The sequence below is a fragment of the Helianthus annuus genome, chromosome 15 (genome assembly GCF_002127325.2).
Source record: "Helianthus annuus cultivar XRQ/B chromosome 15, HanXRQr2.0-SUNRISE, whole genome shotgun sequence".
NCBI lineage: Eukaryota > Viridiplantae > Streptophyta > Magnoliopsida > Asterales > Asteraceae > Helianthus > Helianthus annuus.
The window spans coordinates 131031750-131053712 of record NC_035447.2 but is presented as its reverse complement, the minus strand read 5'-3'; the positions used below and the strand labels follow the sequence as shown (position 1 = coordinate 131053712).

Genomic DNA, 21963 nt, shown 5'->3' with positions numbered 1-21963 from the left:
CCAACTGTGTTCCTAATTCTTTCATTTCGGTCGGTGCCAAACGATAAGGAGCTCGTGCTACTGGTGCTGCTCCTGGAATAATATCAATTCTGAATTCCACTTGTCTGTCGGGAGGTAAACCATGTAGTTCTTCAGGAAAAACGTCTGAGTATTCAGAAATAACAGGAATATCTTCAATTTTGGGCTTTGGTACATCCACCGTCACCCGTGCCATATAAATGACACAACCTTTCTTCATACACTTAGATGCCTTAAGCATTGATACTTGTTCAGGCAATCCATACTGCGTGTCTCCTTGAATAGTAAGTGATTCACCATAAGGGGTCTTGATAACAACTTGCCTTTTATCACAGGCAATTTGAGCTTGGTTAAAAGATAATCAATCCATGCCTATAACTATATTGAATCCTGCCAATTTCATCGGTAACAAAGACAACGGAAAAGAGTGATTCCTAATGGATATGAAACATCCATCTAAAATTGTTGAAGCAGTCTCTAAGGTACCATCGGCCAATTCTACCTCATATTTTATGTCTAGAGTTTTAACAAGCAGATTTAATAGTTTACAAAATTTATTGTCTACAAAGGACTTATCTGCACCAGAATCAAATCGAACACTAGCATAAACATCATTTATGAGGAAAAGTACCTATTATAACATTATCATTCTGCACTGCCTCCTGGACATTCATCTGGAAAACTTGAGTGTTTGTCTTCTTAGCCTCTTCAGGCTTCTTTGCAAATTTAGGGCAGTTGGTCTTGATATGCCCTTTCTCGTTACAATTGTAACAAGTTGCATTTTTCAAATCTTTGCACTCTAAAGTTTTATGCCCCTTTGTCTTGCAAACTCCACAGAGTTTAGCCTGTGGGTCTATCGTGCACTTTCCTGAATGGCGCTTCCTGCAGTTCTTGCACTTGGGTCTGTTATCTGACTAATTTGAGTTTTTCTGAAACTCAGAACCTTTCTTATGCTCGGAATTACCTTTCTTTTTCTTGTCGGAGCGATGTTAGCTCCCATCTTCCCTCTTCCTCTTTCCCTCATCAGAAGCCTTAACAGATTTATTTCTAATTGCATCAAGAGTGAGGGATAAGGTCAAATCCACCACTGACCTATAGGTGGTAGGCCTGGAAGCATTGACGTTTCCTTTAATTTCCGGGGCTAGGCCTCCAATGAAGCACGCGATGCGCTTAGGTTTAGGTGTAACCAAATAGGGAAGAAGTCGGGACCTAGTGTTGAAACTTGTGACATAAGCTTGGCAATCCAAATTCTTCATGACTAGAGTCAAGAAGTCTGTTTCAATTTTCTCTACCTCATGCTGAGGACAAAAGTTTTCTTTGATTAGTGCCACAAATTGCATCCATGACAATTATAAAGAGGGATTTTCCCCGTGGCTTGGATTAACGATCTCCACCAAGCTAATGCCTCCCCTTTAAATGACTAGGATACAAACTTCACAATATCCTGCTCGGCGCATCCACTGATATCCACAACAGTATCCATTTCATCAAGCCATGTCATACAGTCTATGGCACCCTTTTCGCCTGTAAAATCCCTTGGTTTGCAAGAGACAAAGTATTTATAAGAACAGGTCTTTGAACGCGGTTGCTGATTAAGCACAATTTGCTTAGACGACAGACTTTTCTGGTTCGACGAATGCCGAGAACCGTCTTTCTTTGATGTATGTGTTTTGGAAGGGGGCTTTGAATGAGCTAGAGTCTGTGTTTTGGTGTGAGTATTACTTGGCTCTTTGAATATTCTGCCAACGGCTTTAGAGACGGCATTGTCTATTAATGCTTGTAGATCTGCACCAGTTACATTCATTCTAGTGTTATCATTCCTCACATTGGGAAGACTATTAACTTCTTCTGATTCAGGCATGCTGAAGCTTGATTTGCTATAAAACAATTGAAAACAACTTGTTTAGCAGTCTATTTTGGAATCATCATTTTCGGTGATTCATTAACCATGGTACAAATAGACCATATTTGGTTAATTTGTAAACATATTTATTTAAATTTTTCATCATAATTAATCCCAGTTATAAACTATTAAGATATTATGGTGGCACAAAAGGCCTGGTCACAAGGACAATTTTTAATTTATAAGCCATGATCTTATAGGATCGAGGCATTAAGGTTTGAACATAGTTCATTACCTTTCTTGATAGGGTGTCATAGACTACAACTGTTGTTTGTCTTATTGGCCAATATATAGCCCGTAGGCACTTCATCACAAATGGATGTTTATAATGTGATCATCGCATTGATGATACTCATCATGATCTTCTCTGACCATTTAGGTTTTAAGGCTTGGAAATAGTCCAAATACCCAGACGTCTAGTGTGGTTGCTCAGGTCACACTCCCAGGAGTGTTAACATGTTCTTGGATGTTAACAAGATTTATAATATTAAAGAGGATTTACCATCATGGCCATGTCTAAAATGACATATAGGCTAGGTTATACCTTTAAGATTTTATTTTGAGATTTCATGGCAGATCAATTATAAATCGAAATGATATTTTGATTTGGGACATAATACATATGTATATGTTTAATGCCAAAGTAAATTTCAAAAAGGAAACTTTTCATAGAAGGTCCTAAAATTACAGTAATCGCCCTAAACGAGTCTTAAACAAATAAATTCGTCCACGCAGGAACTAAAAAGAAAAATATGTCCTTATAGGGACTACTAGGAAATGAAATACAACAAAAGGAGTTTATTCTTCATTTTATTTCTGAAAGTTTTCTCCTTGGTTCACTGTGTGCAGGATAGACACTGAAGGTTTTTGGTGGATAGTCAAAATCTTCCATATAGGGAACTTTTGCAAAAGTGGAATCTAAGGATTCTATGGTTAAAGAATAATATGGATCACAAATAGGGCCAGGACAAGTATAATCCAAGTTTGGGATTCCAAGACTTGGAGGCAAGAAATATGGATCATCTGCGTCCATAGGTATCATCTTTGGAGTGGGAGCCTCAGGGACAGTTGGTATGGACCCCCCCCCCCCCCGATGTAGGCTTCTCATTTAAAGTTTCAAAAGTCTTAGGTACAAAATTTGCAATATGGTTAATGGTTTCAACAGGTTTGATTTTGGGAATGGGTCCAAAAAGGTCCTTCCTCCATACTGGTCGTACGCTTATTCGAGCTGTGGTACGAAGCTTAACATTCTTAGACTTCGGGTTTGGAGAGCTTCCACCAATGGCAGCTTTACTTGGCGACATGTTCCTGAAATACATAAAAATCGAAAACAATGTATACTCAAAAGGGATGAGATCTTTCCTAGTTCATGTTTAGACTCGGAAGTCAAGGAATGTGCAACTGTGTGATTGAGATTAAACACAAAAGGCTAGTATTTACTTCACTCAATGTTGGCTCTAATACCAACCTGTCACACCCCGATATTTCTACATATTACCGGCGGGCCCGGCGGGGAGTATCATGACGTAGTTGATATCGTCACAGTCAATTATGCACAGTTTAAATACACAGCGGAAGTCTTGGAGGTAAAATATTATTACAAACCGAAATGCAAAGTATAACAAATATTATACAAACGGTTGTAAGAGGATCCACAGGCGGATCTAAAACAGAAATATAAAATATTGTTCAACAGACTTTAAGCGTTCAGAACTTGCAAGATTCTTTACTAACGCCCAGAGCTCCCAGCCAATTACGTACAGTACCTGTCACTTAATCTTTTTGAAAAATACGTCAGTTTACACTGGTAAATACAATTAACCGACTCTTTTGAAAACATTTATGAAAATTGATTTGAATGCACAAGGCACAAACATTTTATAACTTAGGACAATTATATTAATAACAATCTCGTATCAGATTAACATGTTTTCCAACATTTAGGGCCGGTATAAATCAACCGAACAAGATTAAACAACACACCACAAATATAAACTCACGGTAGGTCACCCCAGCAAATGAGTATATCTTTTACATACGCAATGGACAGGTGTATGCCTACACCCTGTGCTTAAGTCGTGGCCATTTACGGTTTTTAAATGAGCCGAGGACATACAGGACACGGTCGTTAACCCTCAATGTTATATGTTATCAAGCAATACTGATTAAACGGGATTATACAATTTAACCACATCCGATTAAAAGGTTTCTACACCCGACCAAACGGTAATAATTTACCGTATCCCAAGCCCGTATAAGAGAAAATAAGTTAAAAGTATTTACCTGAGCTTAAAATGAAGTTTAGTTATTCTCAGCCGTATATTCTACTCAAGCAAGTGCAAATAACTTCTACCGGGGCTCTTAATCTGGAACGAAGGTTTTATCAACCTATTAGATTCCAAACGGGTCTTATTTAAGTTATAAACTAAGACCGGTTAGTTTAAAGAAAGGTTTACGGTACGAAATGCTAGATTCAGCGGTGACCGGATTGGAATGTAATTTACACCCAACAAGTATGAAGACTTGTATAAAATGGGTAAACTAAATACATTCTGGATTTTGAAGTAAAAATGATAAGGTTTAACCCGTTTTGGTTAATTTATGCAAACTAGTTACATAAACCATACCGAACGCGTAGATGCATAACGGGTAACTGGATGAGTCATGTACAAGTTCCATAAGTCATTATGCTTCAAATATGTTATGATATCAGTAGGATATCAACAATTATGCCCCAAAAGAATTTAAAACCAAATTAAGTCCCGAAAGGGTAATTTGATCATTTTAAAGTTTATAAAAGAGGTTTAATAGTAAAATGAGGTTCTGGTCTTAAACATTCAATAAAAATATTTACTTCATAAAGTTATAATAGTAGGATATCATATGGCCAAACTATGCACCGTAGGGGCATTTTGGTCATTTCACATATGCTGTTAGGGACAAAATTGGAAGTCTGAGTTCAAGACTTATACTTACTGTGAAAGTATTAAAATTTATTTATAAAATCAGTAGGTAATAAATCTTAGGTGTTAAATATGGTTTTAAACCATACTATGCACCTAATTAGCGTAAAAGTCGATAATTGACGATATTTGAGATGTTTATGAAATTCTGACAGTCTTGAATGCTTAAAATATTTTATTTAATATATAACATCAATAGGAAAAGGTTTGGCATGTTAATGATATGTAAATCTCATTTTATTAATGAAAAGAGCATTATCGTCAATTACCGAATTCATACAAGAACTCTATGTTATGGTCAGTATAACATTTGACCAAAATTCCAAAAATCCCTAAAAATTATATCAAAACAGTAGGTAATGAGTTTGGTGCCAAAATTTGGGTTTAAATATGATTTATGCTAAAAAGCGTAGTTTAATTAACAAAAATTTCTATTTTATGATATCTTGCATAACTTTAGTTTGAGACCAGAAATTGATGTCAAATTTATTTAAAAATGCTTATATATCAGTAACAAAGTTATTTGTATACTCATATATCCAAAAATCTCGTTTTACATCATAAGGGCATAATAGTCAAATTTTAAGCAAATAACGGAAACATGCAAATGAACTCTGATTTCTAAGGGACCACATAGTATAACCTCAGAGGGTTATACTAACATATAGTATGGTCACAAAGGAACCCTAAGGCATAAAGATACTAAGCTAAATTGGGTCAGAACTGAAAGTCAAAGCAAAAGTCTACTTTTGCGACTTTCGGTTGCGAACCGAGCCTAAACTCAGAATTGTCGGGTTGAACATGCCTAAACATGTTCTTATAATATTTACCAAGATATTGAAGTGATAAAACGTATTTTATAGTTTCTCCATTATCATTTTTGAATTCTTTTGTAAAAACTGACTCGTTTGACTTTTCCTTTTATTATTTTAACCCGACAATTGACTAAGCAAATGTGATAATTAGGTGGTGCCCTTTTTAGAGATTAACACCTATATAATTACCAACACATAGACACATTCGATTTGAATTATGGCTGGACCGTTTAAGATTAAACTATTAGTTAAAGCAATATTACGCAATCTTTAACTTTCGGTCCTTAGACTAATAAAAACTAAACTACAGGAGCCGAGAACACTTACAAGGGTCCTTAGCACGAAAATTTGAACTTAGAGAGCTTCCTTTTAGGTCAGGATGCTCCAGAGAATGCTCCAAAAGCTTGAGCAAGTGAGGAGTGTGAAAGATTTGAAATGAACAAGAATTGTGACTGCTTCAATGCTCTATTTGTAGTGTTTGAGAGCAGCCCCAGATCATCCCAGCTGTTACAAGATGTTTTCTGATGAGTACAAGTGTCCAAAGTGGTTTTTAGAAACCATTAGAACCCATAGAATTCGAGTTATGGTTAGATTGGAGAAGAAACATGCAGAAACCTGCACCTGTGCATGTAGTCTGTCAATATTAGACCGTCGCGTCGCGCGACGCTACGGGGACCAGCTAACCAAGTTTTAAACTTGGCAGAAATGACCCTGAACCTTTTAAAGCCTTATAACTTTCATTTCAATCACTTTTAACCCTTAAAGTTAGTACATGGATGATCTTTTAGGATATAATCAAACACCGCTAGGTCCGGTTTCATTAAACGGTATCCCGAAACACTAGTTTCACCTTGTTGACGCTTTTATTCCTTTTTCTTGGGATTTGCAATTTAAATCGTTTATTTGTGTCGAAACTCCACGAAATCATTTTCTGACAATCGTGAGAGTATAATAAAATATTACAAAGCCTCGGGATCGTTCAAAGGTCACTCAGAGGTAAGAATTTAAATGTTCACAATTTTAACCCCTGTGTTTGGTAAATTTTTTATTTTAAGCACAAACGGCTTCAGGTGTCCGACAATTTATTCAATAAAGAATACGAACATCATATGAGGTGAATCAGAGGCACAAGTTTGGCATGTTGACACTTTTGGTCCTTCCACATACATCTTTACATTGTTTGACAACTTTAGTCCCTCAAGTTAACTTTTAACATGATCAGGGTTTATGACACGTGTCATCATTGTATTGGACATGATTTTTGCGACGTGTTACAATTTGATCAAAACACAGGGGAGCGACCAAACTCTCCTTCAAACCCTAGTTCTAGCAATTTGATCAAATTAAAAGCTCAAATCTGTTCCAAATCGATTTCCAAGCATAAATTAGTGATGATCTCAGTGAAGTAATCATAAGGTATGCTAAATTTCATCATTTAGTTCCATCTCAAATTCTTGATAATTTGTGAAATTGAAATCTAAACTTGATATGTTGATGTTTAGATGAATTTAGAGTTGGAAACATGTTTAGAAGTAAACCCTAGCTAATAATTTGCGAAATTGATGCTCAAATTATGAATATTCATGTTCACCCATCTAAGTGTTAAATGGGTTTTTGTGAATGATAAAGAACCCTAGTAATGTAATCAAAAAACTGGTGTTAATGGTTTGCATGAAGCGAATCCGGTGTTAATATGCATGTTAGAAGTAATGAACTTGCAAAAAGTATACGAATTCGGCTAAATAGTTAAGTCATGAACTTGATAACGGATTATGTAAAAACGATGCCCTTAAGGTGTTTGATAAAACGCCTAGGAGAAAGCTAACATAGTAAGTGCTAAATCGAGGATCTGGCGAATCTGACGGAGCTTCGGTCCAGATCCGACGTGTTCGGTGCGATTATTATGACTAAGAAAGGAGTACAAATAGAATACGACACCAAGCAATCACTTATAATCTGGTCTCTATTGATTATTCAATGTTACAGCACCGCGAGACCAGTTGGACAGCATGTCCCCTCTGGGAACCAAAAAGCTTGTCCAAATGGGAGCCCCAACCCCCTATTTATAGACACCACCTACCATGTGTCATCCGATCGGATTGATCTTTACAATATCAAAACCTGTCCGACTTTCTCCTATTCTATACAATATTCAACACACGCTCAATCTAACTATTCGCATAGTAGCAGACGTACGAAATATGCACCAACAGATTCCCCCTCGGATGTCACTGTCAAATCCTCTTTACAACTTTGAGAACCTTGAGTCGTGTTTGAATATTCTGCCATCTTCAACTTTTCTGCAACTTCAATCAGGTATCTTGAAATTTGACTATTCAAATTCCCCCCTTGATTGATGATTCGGGTTTGCTTTTGCCAAAGTAAAGCACTGGTTCCCCCTGGAATGAATCTTTAGGACTTTTGCACAGTTTACGACTCTCCTCTGATTTGCTAAAATGCAACCTTCACGAACAATCACCAACTTGAAACTAATCAATGCAGCATCCTCTATTTCAACTTTAAGCATATCCGAGCTCAGTTTTTGATATGACATGTAAGCACCACGATCTCGCATTCCGCCTGCTCGATCTAAGAATGTACAAAAACTCAACCGGCAACTGATTGAAACTTCAAATACCCCACTGGTTATCTTCAAATCCGTGATTCCCCCTGAAGATCTGATATCCCGTTTACTGTGATCCACGTTAACGCATCGTAAGAATGACAGATCCGTGTAAAGAGTATTCTCCACAATCAGCAAATCTTCATTGGAAAACAAATCATCTGGTAATGTAATCCGATCTCCGAAGCATTCGTCCACAATCAGATTCATCTCCTCGGATAATCTAGATCTCAGAAGCTATCATCCACGATCACTCTCGGATCTCTGATGCTCTCGTCCACGATCAGATATCAACACCTCTGACCATCTTGATCTCGGAAGTCCTCACTCACGATCAGATTCACATTCCCCCTGACAATCTGAAGTCGAAACTACCAGAATAGTGTTACAGTGTCACGAATTTCAAAAATGCCGAAATTTCATCATACGACAGTGAAATTTTTATTCCCCCTTATTTTTGAAAATTCTGATGTCTCTATCACTGAATTCCCCCTCAAACTGAATTCAGTTTATAATTCTCTTCTTCGAAAAACTTGACCAATCAAGAATATCACAATATTCGCCACAATTGTCAGTTTTTCGTCTTTGCGGATTTTACAATTTGGCCCATAAATAGTCAGAAACTTCGGAATATGACAATTCTGCATCGGTATTCTGACTACCCCACTAATTTCCACAATCCATGATCGCATCATCAAATCTATACACTGAAGCTCCCGACAGTGTCCCCGAACAACCCAGCTTGGTCATTAAAAACCCGAAAAAATGGTCAATCACCAAATTTTTTCTAGAGACTCTCCTCGTCGTTGCGATAGAAAAATGTCTTTTTTTAGGCATTTGATCATTTGGTCGAATGTCAAGTGTCGGATAGCACAAGTGTCGGTTGGCACAAGTGTCGGATGCTCATCCGATCGGATTGCCATCCGATCGGATTGCCATTCGATTGAAAACAACTTAACTTACAAACTCCTCATAGTGACATGGATCGGATGGTCATCCGATCGGATTGCCATCCGATCGAGTTACCATTCGATTGAAAAGCAACTTTAATAAACCTTCAAGTAAGATAGTGTTGTGGATCGAATGGTCATCCGATTGGATTGCCATCCGATTGGAAATCTTCTAACAGCTCAAGAACACTCCAAATCATGTTTTTTCGATCCAGAATCTTTATTTGTGTGAATTTCATGATGAAACTTCACAGGATTGTGCGCGATACAATTCCGAACAGATTGATGGCTTCAATTCCAAAATCCATCCGTTAATTGACCTTTAATTTGATGATTTTCTCTGTTTAACGTCAAAACTTCGTTTAACCCAAAATTGATGAGCTTTGGGTGATTTAACCGACTGTTGGATCGATTAAATCGGTACCGTAGCTCTGATACCACTGTAAATTGAGGATCCGGCGAGTCTGACGGAGCTTCGGTCCAGATCCGACGTGTTCGGTGCGATTATTACGACTAAGAAAGGAGTAGAAATAGAATACGACACCGAGCAGTCACTTATAATCTGGTCTCTATTGATTATTCAACGTTACAGCACCACAAGACTAGTTGGACACCATGTCCCCTCTGGGAACCAAAAAGCTTGTCCAAATGGGAGCCCCAACCCCCTATTTATAGACATCATCTACCATGTGTCATCCGATCGGATTTCCATCCGATCGGATTGCCATCCGATCGGATTGCCATCTGATCGGATTGATCTTTACAATATCAAAACCTGTCCAACTTTCTCAATTTCTATACAATATTCAACACACGCTCTATCTAACTATTCACACAGTGGCAGACGTACGAAATATGCACCAACAGTAAGTTTGGGATAAAAACGCGTGTTTGAATGATATAGCAAATTATGCGTGACATGTTGTGAAAAAGAGTTTTAAACAAAATTTGGTTGAACTCTATAGGCAAGGAAACCGGGACGTCAAGTGGACAAGCCGGTGGAGATATGCGTTTGAAAGGAGCGCTTTAAAGGTACGTGATGTGTGTAAAATGCAACATATAAATTACATCAAATGAGGCATAAACCTAACCCTTTTTAGTACTAATGTTGGAAAAAGTGTGCTTTTATCTTCCTTTTGTATTTTCAGGACCAAACGAGCTTAAATGAACAAAAGAAGCAAATATGCAGCAAAAACTAACATAAATACAAAGAAAAGGAATAAACGTGGCATGTCGGCCCCTCGACAGCATCTCCCCAAGCAAAAACAAGAAACAGAGGGCTGACCACGGCCCGTGCCCAGCGGACACGGGGGCGTGGTCAGGTGTCTGCATAAATGGACAAAGCTATGGAAGCTTCTACAATGATAAAACCTGTTTTCATTAAATTGGGATTCACTCACCAGTATTTTCCACTGACAAAATGTTTTTAAACACGTTTCAGATAACAAAATGTGAAAGCCAAATAGAAGCCAGCTAGACAGCACTGAAGGCTTGGAAAAGTGGCTATAAAAGTTATCTAATTAAAGAAGATGTTTTATTTCAATAAAATAGGGTTTATCCCTATAAAAATGTTTGTAATGTAAACTTGGGAATTTCCCATGTATTGAAAAATGTGGTATTTTACTTTGAAAAAATATTTTCTAACTACGGTCCTGATGTAAATTCCGCTGCCAAATTGATAAACACCGATACCACTGAATCTGAGCTCGCGGCCGCCCATTCCCACGTGATTAGGAGCCGGGGGTTACGACAACAACACAGCCCAATTTTCATTCGTGACATAATCAAAGACCTCTCTGACTCTATGCTCAATCAATAGCTTAAGGTTGGAGGGATGAACACTCGATTTTCCGAAGACGACGCGAAGACACTTGATTTTGGACAACGGAAGCCCCACGTGTGCGAAAGCCCACCTTCGTAAGAAGGCATCAGCTTCGTACGAAGCTTTTGTTTCCCACCGACACTCTAATTTTCGACCGTTTCAGCACTTTGGAGGACTTATGCTTCTATTCCCGTACGCATTCTGACCTGGTGCTCCCCTCAATCCATTAACGATCGTGTTTCTTGATTAGTACACGCTCTGTGAGTATACTCTAACCCATTTTCGTTTAACGCACTTTTGGGTGTTACATACGTTCTCTATCAAAACACAACACACAACACAAACACTTTATAAACGCAAACTGGCTCCCGCATGCTATACATGAGTTGTTGAAATCTTGTTACTATGCTTACACAGTGTTACACTAGACCGCCTTTAGCAACGATAGTACTATAGTTTGAATTCAGCACCTGTTGTGAACAGGGGTTGCTAAGGATCACATTACTTTACTTCACGTGTTCGCTTCGGTGAACATGTGTCGCGCATACTCTACATCTCAGTCACGTGGTTAGGTTGTATCATTGTTGATAGTTACATGCTTCCCCCGTTACGTGTTACATGTTGGTTATGCGTAAACACTTTTTATACTATATCTATGCAAACTTGTGTACTCACCTTTACTTTATGTATTGACTTTATTTTAACGTATGTGACAGGTTGATGGTCTGTTTGCGGCAATGGATTAGGAAGTCTAGAAACCCGCAAATAAAATCTAGGTTGTCGGACTTGTTTTGTTTGAGAGACATGATATGTGTTTTGACTGTTTGTTGGAATGTTTGTTTAATAGTATGGGATATTAAATGTGATAAATATTGGTAATGAATAGTTGTCATAGATTCTCTTGAGCAATCTGGTTCGCCTAGTGTTGCGCCCCGATGATTCCGCCATCGGTTAGGGTGTGACAGGTTGCTTCAATTACGATGAGTGTCGTCTCATCCAAGAAGTCATTTGCATGTATTGATCGTTAACATTTATTTGGATTTGTCTAGTTCGTTTGACCGTTTACGTTTAAAGTTTGTCTGATTCTTTGTTTGGTCTTTGGTTGGTTCGAGGATGATGATGATGAGAATAATCTTATCGAGACACCTGTTGTGGTTTGGGGCTTTGGTGACGTTATTTCTGTCTGTATTATTTTGTTGTTATGATGTATGATGTTTGGTATTTTATATGGAAGATTATTTGTTCTTATGATTTTTATAGGTATTTTTATGATGGTTGCTTCAATGAAGATGAGTGTTGTCTCATCCGAGAAGTCATTTGCATGCATTGATGGTTGACATTTTGTTGGATTTGTGTAGTTCACTTGACCATTTACGTTTAGTGATTCTTTGATTCTTTGTTTGGTTTTTCGGTTGGTTCGATGATGATGAGAATACTCTCATATGTGACCTGTTGTGGTTTGGGTTTTTAGTGACGGCGGTATTGTTACTTCGATTATGTTGTTATAATGTTTGATGGTTGGTATTTAATGGGGAGGATTATCTTTTTTTGTGATGTTTGGTGGGTGTTTTTATGAGGATGGGGTTGTCATTTTGTGTCACAACTCCTGACCACACCCTGAATGGGAGCCGTGAATAGTCAAGTGGTACCGGTGGTTATTTTGAAAATATTACAGTGGAAATTTCATTAGGGCCATGAGTTAGGAAAAATATTAGAGTTTAGAAACACTGGAATTTTATTTATAACAAATAGGAATAAAACCCACTCCTTTAAGCTTTTTGGTGTCCTATCACAATTCTTATTCAGGTCTACTGTAATCACCTAAAACATGTTTAAAAACATTTTATCAGCAGGAAATACTAGTGAGATCATTCATAAAAAGACGCATTCTTATATTTACAACATTAAGTGTTTTTTACATTTGTTTATATCTTTCAATTACTCAAATCAGTATTTGTCCCACTCCCATTTCGGTGACTGTGGTCATATCACTATTGGCTAACTCGTTGTCCTATAGCAAAGCTTATCAAGTAGTGTATACAAAACCCCACATACCGGCAAAATTTTAGAGTACAAAAACTTAATCACTATAAATATAAATGGAAAACATATAGGGTTTTGAAAACATTTAAGTATCACATAATGTGAAGCATAGAGAATCTCTCACAATGTTGTGAGAAAAAGAGAACGACTCACATTGCAAATCTATAGTTCTGCTTTAACATGCCTCCTGATTCTAAGCCTTCTGATACTAAGCCTCTTGATTAATAATAAGTTTATAGTTTCAAGTCTTCTGATAATTAAGCACCTACTTTTATCAGTGAATTTATAGTTTTATGCCTTCTGATTCTAAACCCTAATTTCACAAAATGTAATTCGTTTTAGTGTATAAAACCGACTTAAACATTAACGATAATCACAAGATTAAAACCTCAACGTAGTTAACAAATTACAGCCATATACAGGAAGCACTTTGGCATCCGTTGATTGGTTTATCGATCAATTGGACAGGGTATAGTTTCAGTGATTAGGGTTTAATACACGAGAATACAGAGAAACAGAGTGACGACGGATATAGAGATCGATTTCAGAAGACGAAAATGAGCAGATGAATTTATCCCTGACCTGACCCTTAAATAGCCTAGGTTGGTATCTCAGAAGCGTCGCGCGAGGAACCACGGTATCTCGCAAGACGCGCCTGGGCGGTCGGCTTGGCATAGGTCTGCCACATGTCTAGCATAGGTTTGACACTTGGCGCCTTGACGTGACACGTGTCCTCGGCCGCCTTTTTGTCCAATCGGGTGTTTTCTTGATTTTTGTTCCGGTTCTTATCGGCGTATGCTCGTGTCTTGATCCTAAATGGTTCGGTGTTTATTTATGAGTTTAATAAGGGTATTTTGTGCGGGTTTGTTCATCAACCGCCAAGTTTTCTTAACCGCTAAGTTTTCTGGTTCATTATTACAAGTTTCATCGCGCACACTTGGGGTTTTGATTATAGGTTTATTCGGAATATTTTTTAGGGTTGTTACATCCTCCCCACCTTGTTTTAAATCTCGTCCTTGAAATTCACTGAAACAAGTATGGGTATTTCCATCTTATCTTCGATTCCAATTCCCAAGTATATTCGGGTCCATCTTATCTTGGACCTATTAATGATTCATCGGTTCAACATTTCAATAAGTTGGGTACCAGCCATTTCTTCTAACAAGTTTAGCTGATAAACTACTGATCCAATTTACTTAATGATTTCGAATAGTCCAACAAACCTTGGACTTAACTTTCCTTTCTTGTCGAATTGGACTATTCCTTTTCATGGAGAGACTTTTAGTAGCATTCTTTCTCCAATTTGTAATTCTAACAGTTTGCCGATCTCATGGCCTAATAGTTGTTTTTTTCATATTCCTGCCCAGCATACTAGATGGTACTATAATCCATAAAGTGCTTCAAATGGGGCAACATTAATACTGGTATGATAACTATTTGTTTATTAGAGAATTCTTATGAGTGGTGGTGCGCGTTCGGTGCAATGTGATTTTATTAATATTTTAAGCCAATTTTACGCATTAATCAAGTTATAAATTTATAAAACACGATATTATACTAACACTAAACACACACTTGGGCAAGTGCATCCATCGTGAGCGTAGTATAGTGTTGGTAAGATACCGAAGTCGTCCAAGGACACAAGAGCTTTTAATACCGGTTTATTCTCAATGTCTAATCGATCTAAATTTTTGAGACAAGTTTTGAAACATGAAAATAAAACTAGAAAATGAAAAGATAAATAAAACAAAAACAGATATACAAAATAGAATCACTTGGATCCAACTCGTCTTTAATGTATCCTTTGATGATTTTCACACTTTCGAACTTTTTAAGAGATTCTCTTAGTTGTAGTAGTAGGCCCCTCTTTTGAAGGTGATGTTACCTTCAACCCAGTGGTTTGAGTCAGCAGAGATACAATCCCAAAGGGTCGGAATATTGAAAGACAATTAAGTAAGTTATTAGTGCGAAAAGTGGTAGGCCCCGCTTTTGAAGGTGACGTTACCCTCGGCTAAGTGGTTTGAGTCAGCAAGGATACAATCCCAAGAAGTCGGTTTAAAGTATTAATAGCAGTTTACATATGAGGGGTGATGCGTGTGTAGCGTTATATATTTTTAGTTATATTTTTAAACCATTTTTAACACTTTAGTCAAGTTTTAAATTTATAAAACACGATATTTTACTAACACTAAACACACACATGGGCAAGTGCACCCATCGTGAGGGTAGTATAGCGTTGGTAAGATATCGAGGTCGTCCAAGGAGAGCTTTTAGTACCGGTTTATCCTCAACGTCTAATCAAATCAAAAGTTTAAAAAAAGTTTTAAACATGAAAATAAAAACTAAAGATGCTGAAAATAAAAATAAAAATAAAACAGATAGACAAGATGAATCACTTGGATCCGACTCACCTTTAGTGTAACCTTTGATGTTTTCAGCACTTTTGCACTTTTTAAGAGATTATCTTAGTTATAGTAGTAGGCCCCTCTTTTGAAGGTGATGTTACCCTTAACCCTGTAATTTGAGTCAGCAAGGATACAATCCTAAAGGGTTGGATTATTGAAAGATAATTAATTAAGTTATTAATGCGTAATGTGGTAGGCCCCTCTATTGAAGGTGACGTTACTCTCGGCTAAGTGGTTTGAGTCAGCAGGGATACAATCCCAAGTAGCCGGGTTAATGTATTAATAGTAGTTTACATATGAGGGGATCAAGCCATTCGCACCCCCGCCGTCCAATACCAGTGGTTATTAAAGGAGGTCCTAGCAAGCTTGACCCAGGTCCTTGCAGGATCTATACACTGAACAAGGCAAGAACCTTACCAAACCATTCCCTTAACCCCCGACCAGGTAGCCAACATATCTCTATATAGATCGTAGAGATATGAATGGTGTAAATCTTTTATTTTATATAGACAGTAAAATAACCCCAAGACACCATGAACAAATGATAAGGAAGTTTCACATTCAACATAAGAAACTAGTTATTAAAGTCACTAATACAAAACCAAATAAAAAGTACGAAAAGATTAAAAAACAAAAGTATTACACTAAATGCTTGTCTTCACCAAGTGATGCAAGAGACTTAGGCAAACATGGCCTTTGATTGTCAAGAACTCCTACTATCAATCTTGGATCTCGAGACTACTACACACACTCTATGATGGATGATGGATGATGGATGATGGTGGTGGATGAGGGTGTTGTGATGGTGGTGGAGTATGGGTGAAGTGGGAGAGAGGTGGTTTGTCAAGGGATGCCTTTGAAGTGAACCAAGCACCTCTATTTATAGTCTGCACAGAAGCCTGGACACGGCCCCGTGTCCATTCGGCACGGCCCCGTGTCCATCCACTTTCTCTTTCTTCATTAATTGTAGTTTGTCCGCATTAGTTAACCACGCACCGTGTCCGCTGGGCACGGCCCCGTGTGCAGAAGCGTATCTGTACTATCAAGATTTGCTTGAATTCTACGAATCTTAGCCTTGACCATGGCCGTGTTGAGCTGGGCACGCCCTCGTGTTGGGGAATAGAAGCTTCTACGCTTTTGTCTTTTCTGCAGACACCTGAGCACGCCCCCGTGTCCGCTGAGCACGGGGCGTGTTCAACCTTCTGATCTCTTGTTTTTGCTTGGGAAGATGCTGTCGAGGGGTCGGGCATGCCACGTTTATTCCTTTTCTTGTATGTATGTTAGATTTGGCTGTGTTTTTGCTTCTTTTGTTCATTTACGCTCTTTTAACCCTGAAAATACAAAAGGAAGACAAAAGCACACTTTTTCCAACATTAGTACTAAAAAAGGGTTAGTTTTATGCCTAGTTTGATGTAATTTATATGTCGCATTTTACACACATCAAATACCCCAACACTTGAATCTTTGCTTGTCCTCAAGCAAAACTCTTTATAATGTGGCTTACACGCCCAAATGGAATGGGTAGAAGAGAAGGTTTTTAGGCTTGTCTTGAGTGTCGGGATTCCAAGATCTTTATTAGGCTTTATTTTTATGCTATTTACAATCCTATTCGTTATGATTTGTATAGAACGTTTCATAAGAGAAATTACTTATTTGGACATAACATGCCTCTTTAAAATTCTATTTACATACAAGTTCACATACCTCACGGGAGATCACTCAACACTCGGCCGAAGATGTATTTTCGTGAAACACTCGAGACCGGCATGGAACTTACTTCTACCATATGCTTGCCAAGCAATCAATCCTCCTCCTTTTTAACTATAAACCTTTGTAATTATCAAGAGGACTTTGGGGAAGGGTTAGGCTTGGGTTAAAGGTAGGTGGTTTTGGGTTAGTGGTTAGTAGAAAGGACGAAAGGCGTAAAAAGCGTCATTTTTGTAAAACTTTTTTGTTTTTGTGACTTTTTATTCAAGCGAGGCATTTTCAAACAAAGTTTCTTTTGATGAACTTGTTTGTTTATTACTAAACTTCATTCTTTTTTTTTCGATAAGGAAGTCACATGAAGACCGAGCTTTTTACTAAAATAAAGGGTTTAAAATGAAAAAGGGTTTTGGTGGGTAAAGGGTGTTTGTTTTGTGGGTTTAGAAACGAAAAGGTTTTGGCTCAAAGGGGTTAACTAGGAGGATTTTGGGTAGGTGGTAAAAAAAAGAAAAATAATGGTGTTGAAAGAAAAAAAAGGTTAGTCCTAATGCCTCCATCATTTACATACTTGGGTTTAAGTTGGTAAGGACCGGGAATGTATTGTCATGGCAAGTTCTAGAGTTGTAAGAAACCAAGCGACTATTCATACAAGAAACGAAAAATGAGCATTTAGTTTAAAGATGTGTATTTATATGCTCAATTAAAGGCTCACTTTTTGTGGGAATGAGTTTTTAATGTGATCAAGTATATATATACAAATTTTAACTAGATTTGTCATGCCGCTTCATAATTTTCTTATGTTGGTTCTTTTTATCACGACGCTATCGGTTGTAAATTCGTAAAAATATAACCTTTTTAGAACTTGTTATTCCCAATTTAAACCAAGACAAGTAAAAAAATGAAAAGTTTTTGAAAAAATTTGGGGTGTTTAGCGGTTCCAATAGAGTTTTGTGTAAGGTTTGTAATTAGGACTTGCAAAATTCAATGTTTTAGCATCCCCCCATACATAAATTACACATTGTCCTCAATGTATCCCAAAAATAAGTTTTTAGGTTGATTGAATGTGCAAAAAGGTGTGTTAAAAATAAAATTTATGTTACTGGGCATCTGGACACGGCCCTTGGTGACCGGGCACGACCCCGTGTTCAGATTGCCAGTAATAGAAAGTAACTGAAGGCTGGGCACGGGGGCGTGTTCAACGAACACGCCCCGTGTCCAGGTACCTGAACTGGGCGTTTTTCTACAGATCATTGAGCACGGGACGTGTTGGCTGAGCACGGCCCCGTGCTGAACTTGCTGTAATGAAGAAAAATTGTCGGGTGGCTCTATTTTCGTGCATGGTGTTTTGGTTCAAGCTTCCCTTAGTATCCTTCACCATCCCGAGTGTGTTTTATTCCTAAAAATTAAAACTAAACTAGAAAACATAAAAGTTAATCTAAATTAAACTAAGGATTGTTCCGGAGAATGCCTCTGTGGTGCGCCACGTTTATAAGGGTCCTTGGCTACGCCCAAAGCCAGTCATATGTTACTCAAGTGGGATGGATTGCATCCCATGTTGCACCGTCGGAGTGCATCATCCAAACTTGAGTCTATGACTTTCATGTAGTTGACTGGGTAGTCATCTTCTACTCTTTTTCCTACCCTAAACTTCATCTCCTTGTCCCTGGGTAGTCATCTTCTACTCTTTTTCCTACCCTAAACTTCATCTCCTTGTCCCCAACCCTCAATGTTAGTGTCCCACCATTCATGTCTACCATGCCATGGGCCGTGGCCAAGAATGGTCTTCCTAGGATGAGTGGCACTTCGGTATCTTCCTCCATATCTAGTATGACAAAGTCGGCCGGGAAGACAAAGTCTCCGACTTTTACCAATAGATTTTCGGCGACACCTTGTGGATATTTAATGGACCTATCGGCGAGTTGTATGCTCATTTTTGTAGGGCTCGTTTTCCCTAGTCCGATTCGGTCGAACATCGATGCGGGCATGAGGTTGATGCTAGCCCCAAGATAGGCTAGTGCATTGCGTATGGGTGAGTCCCCAATCGAACAACGGATGGTAAAGCTTTTGGGGCCGATCTTCTTTTGTGGGAGTTTGTTGACTAGCAAGGCGGAGCATTCTTCGCCTAAATTAAGTAATTGCAATGATTCAATTTTCCTTTTGTGAGTGAGAAAGTCCCTCATGAATTTTGAATATTTAGGCATTTGGGTTAGGACTTCTACAAATAGAATATTGACATGCAATTGTTTTAGTAGATTTACGAATTTTGTGAATTGCTCATCGGTCTTTTGGCGAAGTAACCGAACGGGATAAGGCACCGGAGGATTCTTGGGTGGCTCTTGGCTTGGTGTAGGAGTCGTCTCTTTTTGGGGTGTTGATGAAGCTGTGGTTTGGCTAGGTGAATTCCTTTTAGTCATGGGAAGCGAAGCTTCCTCAGGACCTACGGTATGGTTTCTCAATGTGATGAGATGTACTTGCGCCATTAGGTTTGTTTCGGTATTGCTAGGTAACGCGCCTTGTGGTCTCTTGGAGAAATTTTGAGCTAGTTGATTTAATTGTTTTTCAATGTTTTGAATACTAGCTTGTTGGTTTCTAAAATTCGATTCTATTTGTTGAAATCGATCCGAGTTTTTCTTATCGGTGTCAGAGATGAGGCGTGAGACGGTTTCTTCAAGCCTTTCTCGTCCCCCTTGTTGTTGTTGAGAGAAATTTTGTGACTCATTTCGTGGTTGTTGAAAGTTTGTTCTTTGGTTTTAATTTTGTTGGTTACCGCTATTGCCAGGTTCTCTCCAACCAAGGTTAGGATGGTTACGCCATCCTTGGTTGTAGGTACCCGTCGGAGGACCTGACGGCCTAGGTCTATTATCAATGCAGTTTACCATTTCCGTTTGATTATCCATTTCTTTCATACAACTCCAATTTTCATGTGGCCCACCACACCCTTCACAAGCCATAACCGAGGCCGTTTTTGCGATTTCTAACTTTTTGATTTTCGAAGAAATGGCCTCGATTTGGGCTTGTAAAGAAGTGCTTTCGTCAACCTTATGGGCGCCCGGGGCAATAGATTTAGTGCCTCGGGGAGTGTGCCACTGGAAATTGTTTTGAGCAATTTCCTCAATTTGATTATAAATTTAATTTGGTCGGAAATTACCTAAAAGTCCCCCGGAGCTAGAGTCAAGTGTTTGTCTTGTGTGTGGCAACAACCCATTATAGAAAGTGGATACTTGTTGTCATACCGCAAGACCATGATGAGGACACTTCCTTAGTAGCTCCTTGAACCTTTCCCAGGTTTCATATAAGGATTCCCCATCCTCTTGTGAGTATGTATTAATTCCAGTCATTAATTTAGCCGTTTTAGAAGGAGGGAAATACTTATATAGAAACTTTTGGGCTAGTTCATCCCAGGTATTTACCGAACCAACTGGGAGGGTGTTAAGCCAAGCCTTAGCTCGGTCTTTTAGTGAAAATCGAAACATTCGAAGGCGAATGGCGTCGTTTGATGCTCCATTGATCCGAAAAGTATCACATATTTCCAAGAAGTTAGTAATATGTAAATGAGGATCTTCGTCCGCAAGCCCGTGGAAGGTTGCGGAGATTTGGAGCATTTGTATCAAATGCGGCCAAAATTCGAAGTTGTTGGCATCGACATTCGGTGCATTGCTAGCAGCACCAAGATTACCTAAAGTGGGTCGTAGGTAATCCATGAGGGTACGTTGATCCGCCATTGGAAATGGGTCCCCCGAAACTTTCTCTTAGTTTTTAGCTTTAAGTCTTTTTCTTAGAAAGCGTTCGGGTTCGTCTAGAGGCTCTTTTATGTCTTTACTAGAACTAGAGCTCATACACTACGTAGAAAGTTCAGGTGCGGCGCCTGGGTTCTGAGTCCTGCAATAAAAATAAAAACGTTGGTCAGAAGTTTCACCACGGCCCCGTGCTCAGATGAACACGGCCCGTGGTCGGAGTTACAGTGATTGTTTTCCAGATCCCTGTTATTGGAGAGCTCGACACGGCCCCGTGCTGCACCAACACGGCCCCATGCTCAGCTCTCTGTAACTCGGAAAATAAAAACTGCCAGTAACAATGTTGGGCACGACCCGTGTCTGACCAGGCACGGCCCCGTGCTGCAGTCTGCAGAAGCTGAAAATTTAAGAAAAATCCTAAAAAACAGAAAAATAAGAAAAACGATTAGGCCGTTGATTCCTAACTTTCTTAAAATCCATGTGTCCCCGGCAACGGTGCCAAAAACTTGATGCGTGTGTAGCGTTATATATTTTTAGTTATATTTTTAAACCCTTTTTAACACTTTAGTCAAGTTTTAAATTTATAAAACACGATATTTTACTAACACTAAACACACATATGGGCAAGTGCACCCATCGTGAGCGTAGTATAGCGTTGGTAAGATACCGAGGTCGTCCAAGTACACAAGAGCTTTTAGTACCGGTTTATCCTCAACGTCTAATCAAATCAAAAGTTTAGAAAAAGTTTTAAACATGAAAATAAAAACTAAAGATGCTGAAAATAAAAATAAAAATAAAAATAAAACAGATAGACAAGATGAATCACTCGGATCCGACACGCCTTTAGTGTAACCTTTGATGTTTTCCTCACTTTTGCACTTTTTAAGAGATTATCTTAGTTATAGTAGTAGGCCCCTCTTTTGAAGGTGACATTACCCTCAACCCAGTAGTTTGAGTCAGCAAGGATACAATCCTAAAGGGTT

The 21963-nt window shown here is 38.5% G+C and overlaps 1 non-coding gene across 1 annotated transcript; it reads left to right on the top strand.

The window, feature by feature from the left end:
• Window positions 1-20483: 20483 nt before the first annotated feature.
• On the top strand, window positions 20484-20590 carry LOC118487692. The gene has a single exon (XR_004882635.1). It is a non-coding gene; the product is annotated as a small nucleolar RNA R71 (small nucleolar RNA).
• Window positions 20591-21963: the final 1373 nt, after the last annotated feature.